Here is a 5,829-nt window from a genome sequence, read left to right as displayed (position 1 = left end):
AAATGCTGAAGATTAGTTCTGCTTCTGTGGAGGAAACAAAATGGCACCCTAATGGTGATTGCCAGAGCAATCGTTATAAGCTAAAAGCACTCATTACATTGGATTAAAAATTGATGAAATGCTTTAGGACGAGTATGGTCTTTCTTCACCATCGTGAGGTCGTCTATACAGTTCAGGAACAGGAATAGTATAATAATGTTGATTAATAATTAGACTCGACTTGTTTATAGATTTTTATCTTTATAGCCTGGTTATCAGCGTACCGGAAGTCTTATCCCAACTCTGATCGCTGGGTCGACTTCTTAGAACGGATGTGTACGAAGAGCTCCAGAATAACTACGATCAATGCCCAATTCAATCCGGTGGCCCCGCCAGTGCAGATGTGTCCTGCGGAACTGGTGAACAATCCTTGGCGCCGGGGGAAGATCTGGAGACCACGTGGGAAGTGAAAGTTACTGACAGGTCGGAACTCGAAAGTTTCTACCCACTTCCACGAAGGACACATTGGAAGTCAAGTTCTTCTACCAAAAACCTATGCCAAATATTCCGTACAATCTGGATAACCCAGCAAGCGGACTTTTAAGCATTTTGTTCACACCCCATGATCTAAGAAATCATCTTTCATCTTATAGTGCGCATCGTACCTTCGTGCTGTGCGTACACGAATTCTCTCTGCTCTTGGAAGTTTTCTTAAAAACTACCTAAAGCAATAAAACAGTACTTTTCAGTGCTACAAAAAACAGTACTTTTCAGTGCTAAAATTAAAAACGGTACTTTTCAGTGCTACTAAAACAGTACTTTTCAGTACTATTTTTTCTACTATTGATCCCTTTACGATCCTTGTTTGGACCCGTGCCTTCGATTTTTCGTTGGACCCGTTGGCGAAAGCTAGCGGTGGTAATCCTTCTTGGACACCGTCTTGGGAAAAAACCTTTCGAAGGTCACGTCTTCTTTCGTTTATTAATTAAACATGGTATCAACAACAAACAAAAGGAAGGGTGAGTCTCTGAATTCACTACTTCCTTCCAAAAAAGTGGGTTTTAAAACTGTCACTACACGTGGCAAGAATGGAAGAAAGGACGCTTCCCCGGAATGCGAACTTTCTTCCAAGGGTGAAATTAATAATTGTATCGAAATGAGCAATCAGTTCGATGCTCTAGACAAATTTTCCGAACACCAAATCGAAGCAGCCTCTAGCCCAGGCTCTTTGATTCAAGTGAGGAAGCAAAGAGTGCCGCCTATCGTGGTCAGTTGTTCCGAATTTGGGGGATTTAGGCAGGAGATCTTGAACTCCATTAGGGGAATCAAGGTTTCCTTCCAAATCGCAAAGAAAGGAGACTGTCGCGTTTTGCCGGAAACTCTTAAAGATCGTGAGCCTCTTCTCAAACATCTTGAAGAGAAGAAGCACAAATTTTTTACTTATGACGACAAAACTGAACGTTTGTTCAAAGTTGTCTTGAAAGGTCTCTCAAGTGACTATAAATCACCTGAAGAGATCAAAAATGGAATAAATGATTTACTTGGATTTTCCCCAGTCCAAGTAATCATTATGAAAAAGAGAACCCAATCTGGCATTGTTTGGAAAGGGCTTTCTCAAGAATTTTATTTAGTTCACTTTAACAAAAAAGAACTAAATAATATTAAAGCTTTAGAAAAAGCAAAACTTTTGTTTGATGTCCGTGTGACATGGGAACATTTCCAGAAACCTGGAGGAAATTACCAGAACCCCACTCAGTGCCGTCGGTGCCAAAAGTGGGGTCATGGTACAAAAAATTGTCGCATGGATGCTAAATGCATGATTTGCGGAGGTTCTTCTCACGCCAAAGACGTTTGTCCAGTGAAGGAAGATACCACCAAATTCATATGCTGTAATTGTGGAGCTAACCATAAGTCCAATTTTTGGAATTGTCCTTCACGCAAAAGGGTCATTGAGGCTCGTGCCAGGCAGATGAAAGATAATATCCGTTACGATAACGGTCGTTTCCGGAATTTGCCTGGTAGAGTATCGAACAATGCTCATTTTTCAGTTAACGATCGCTTGATCATGAATCATACCCATCAGGAAGATCATAATCATGCTCATTCACAAACTAATTTTAATCCGTCGGGTAGCCGTTCGAATCTTTCTATTTCGAATGTATCTACCCACGGTAAATTCTTTGCCGATATCGTAGCAGGAAATTTGAACTCCTCCCCTGTTCGATCAATGGGTACCCATTCTACTTGTTTCAAATCAAATGGAAAAAACCCTACCGCCACAGGTAACTCCGTTTCTTCGTCTACCGGAAATTCCAATGGGAAATCACATGACATGTCTGCCTCTGATTTTAATTTTCTAACTGAACAATTGAATCTTATGATTGATGCAATGTTCAAAGCCACCACTATGACTGAAGCAGTCCAAGTAGGTGTAAAATTTACAAATCAAATTGTTATTGGATTACGTTTTTCTAATGGATCCAAATAATAATTTAAATATTTTAAATTGGAATGCTCGTTCTCTGAATGGTAAAGAGGACGAGCTGTTTAATTTTCTTACGGTTAATAACGTGCATATAGCAGTTATTACCGAAACGTATTTAAAACCTAGATCTAAACTCAAAAGAGATCCTAACTTTTTTGTTTATCGTAATGATCGACTTGATGGGGCATGTGGGGGAGTTGCAATCATCATTCATAGGCGTATAAAACATCAACTGTTTTCATCATTTGAAACTAAAGTTTTTGAAACTTTAGGTGTTTCTGTTGAAACATAGTTTGGTAAATATACTTTCATAGCTGCCTATTTGCCTTTTCAATGCTCTGGGCAGCAAGTTAATTTGCTCCAAACTGACTTGCGTAAATTGACTCGCAATAAGTCAAAATTTTTTGTCATTGGTGACTTTAATGCCAAACATCGGTCATGGAATAATTCTCAAAGTAATTCCAACGGCAGAATTTTATTTGATGAGTGCTCTTCAGGTTATTTCTCAATTCAATACCCTGATAGCCCCACATGTTTTTCCTCTTCTAGAAATCCATCTACGATTGATTTGGTCTTAACCGACTCTAGTCATCTTTGTAGCGAATTAGTTACTCATGCTGATTTTGATTCTGATCATGTCCCTGTTACATTTCAAATATCCCAAAAAGCGATTCTAAATCCTATCAGCTCCACTTTCAATTATTTACGAGCCGACTGGAATATATATATATAAAACGTATGTTGACTCTAATCTTGATGTTAACATTTCTTTAGAAACTAAACTTGATATTGACAATGCTCTTGAAACTTTAACAAATTCCATTGTTGAAGCCCGGAGCATTGCAATTCCAAAATGTGAAGTAAAATTTGAATCCGTGATTATAGACGATGATCTTAAACTCTTGATCCGTCTTAAAAACGTGAGGAGAAGGCAATTTCAACGCACTCGCGATCCTGCTATGAAAATTATATGGCAGGATCTGCAGAAAGAAATCAAAAATCGTTTTGCTCAATTAAGAAACAAAAATTTTGAAAATAAAATTTCTCAATTGGACCCTGGTTCTAAGCCCTTTTGGAAGTTATCTAAAATCTTGAAAAAACCTCAGAAGCCAATACCGGCATTGAAAGAGGAAAACAAATTATTACTAACTAATTGCGAAAAAGCTCGAAAACTTGCTATGCAGTTTGAAAGTGCGCACAATTTTAATTTAGGACTTACTAGTCCAATTGAAAATGAAGTTACTCAGGAGTTCGAAAATATTCTCAATCAAGAGAACGTTTTCGAAAATGCCTGGGAGACTGATTTGGAAGAAGTGAGAACTATTATTAAAAAATTCAAAAATATGAAAGCTCCTGGCGATGATGGAATTTTCTACATCCTCATCAAGAAACTTCCAGAAAGTAGCTTATCATTTCTAGTTGATATATTTAACAAATGTTTTCAATTAGCATATTTTCCTGACAAATGGAAAAATGCTAAGGTTGTTCCAATTTTAAAACCAGACAAAAATCCTGCAGAAGCTTCTAGCCAGTGTCGTAAAAATTCAGCCGAATGATACCCGATCAGTGCGAAAACGAACAAAAACAAACTCCGCTAGCAAGAAGCCAATCTGACTTCGAGTGCGAATGCGACGAGAAAGAGAGTGGGTGCAACACACGCACACATTCAGTTTGACCCACTGTTGGTGTCATTTCAAAATTCAATTTCACCTAGAGGCACTGAAATTGAAAATTGAATATAAAAAAATACAAATGAATTTTATATTACTGGTGTAAGAAAACGGTAATGTGATGCCTCCAGTTGATGAATCATGATTGTCTTTTAATAAAAAAATACAACTTTTGCAATTTGCGGATGTTTTGTGGGGTATTCTGACGGAAATGATTTTTTTCACTAGTGAAATTGAATTTGAATGTCAGTAGTGGATGAGAATTAGTGTAGCAAAAGTAATTGAAAAACTGAATTCACGTTCTACCAGATTCGTGCATGTATTGTCAAACAAACATTCACACAAAGAAGAATTCAACGATGACGGAGCCAACTGAGGATCGGCGTTGTTGACTGTATATTGAAATATGCAGACACTGCTTCTAGCTATCGTCCAATCAGTTTGCTTTCCTCCATCAGTAAACTTTTTGAAAAGGTTATGTTGAACAGAATGATGGCCCACATCAACGAAAATTCAATTTTTGCCAATGAACAGTTCGGATTCCGCCATGGACATTCGACCACTCATCAACTTTTACGTGTAACAAATTTGATCCGTTCCAACAAATCTGAAGGCTATTCTACTGGTCTTGCTCTTCTAGACATAGAAAAAGCATTCGACAGTGTTTGGCATGAAGGTTTGATTGTAAAATTAAAAAACTTTAATTTTCCAACATACATTGTTAGAATAATTCAAAGTTATCTGTCAAATCGTACACTTCAGGTTAATTATCAGAACTCCAGATCTGAAAGACTTCCTGTTAGAGCTGGTGTTCCTCAAGGCAGCATTTTGGGACCAATATTATACAATATTTTCACATCTGACTTACCTGAGCTACCTCAGGGATGTCAAAAATCTTTGTTTGCGGATGACACAGGCCTCTCCGCCAAAGGACGAAGCCTGCGTGTCATCTGTAGTCGATTGCAAAAAAGTTTGGATATTTTTTCTTCATACTTGCAAAAATGGAAGATTTCTCCTAATGCTTCCAAAACTCAACTAATAATATTCCCACATAAACCAAAAGCTCTTTATTTGAAACCTTCAAGTAGACATGTTGTCACGATGAGAGGGGTTCCAATAAATTGGTCAGATGAAGTTAAGTATCTAGGGCTCATGCTAGATAAGAATTTAACTTTCAAAAATCACATTGAGGGCATTCAAGCCAAATGTAATAAATATGTAAAATGTCTCTATCCCCTTATTAATAGAAAATCAAAACTTTGTCTTAAGAACAAGCTGTTGATATTCAAACAAATTTTCAGGCCAGCCATGTTGTATGCTGTACCAATATGGACTAGCTGTTGTAATACCAGGAAAAAAGCTCTGCAGAGAATTCAAAATAAAATTTTGAAAATGATTCTGAGGCTTCCTCCCTGGTATAGTACCAATGAGTTACATAGAATATCCAATGTTGAAACATTGGAACAAATGTCAAATAAAATAATAAATAATTTCAAGCAAAAATCGTTACAATCTTCTATTGCCACGATTAATGCGTTATATGTTTAGGTTAAGTTAGGTTAAGTATATTAAAAACGTTTTTTTTCTCTTATAAGCAGGTGAAATCAACTCATCTGTAAAAAAAACTGAACTGCTACGGCAAATGAAATGTAATATGTTGTTAACAAAATGTTAATTAAATCTTAAATTTGTTTT

This window comes from Aedes aegypti, chromosome 1 (assembly GCF_002204515.2).
Source record: "Aedes aegypti strain LVP_AGWG chromosome 1, AaegL5.0 Primary Assembly, whole genome shotgun sequence".
NCBI lineage: Eukaryota > Metazoa > Arthropoda > Insecta > Diptera > Culicidae > Aedes > Aedes aegypti.
The sequence above is the reverse complement of the archived record's forward strand: the minus strand, read 5'-3'. Positions refer to the sequence as shown.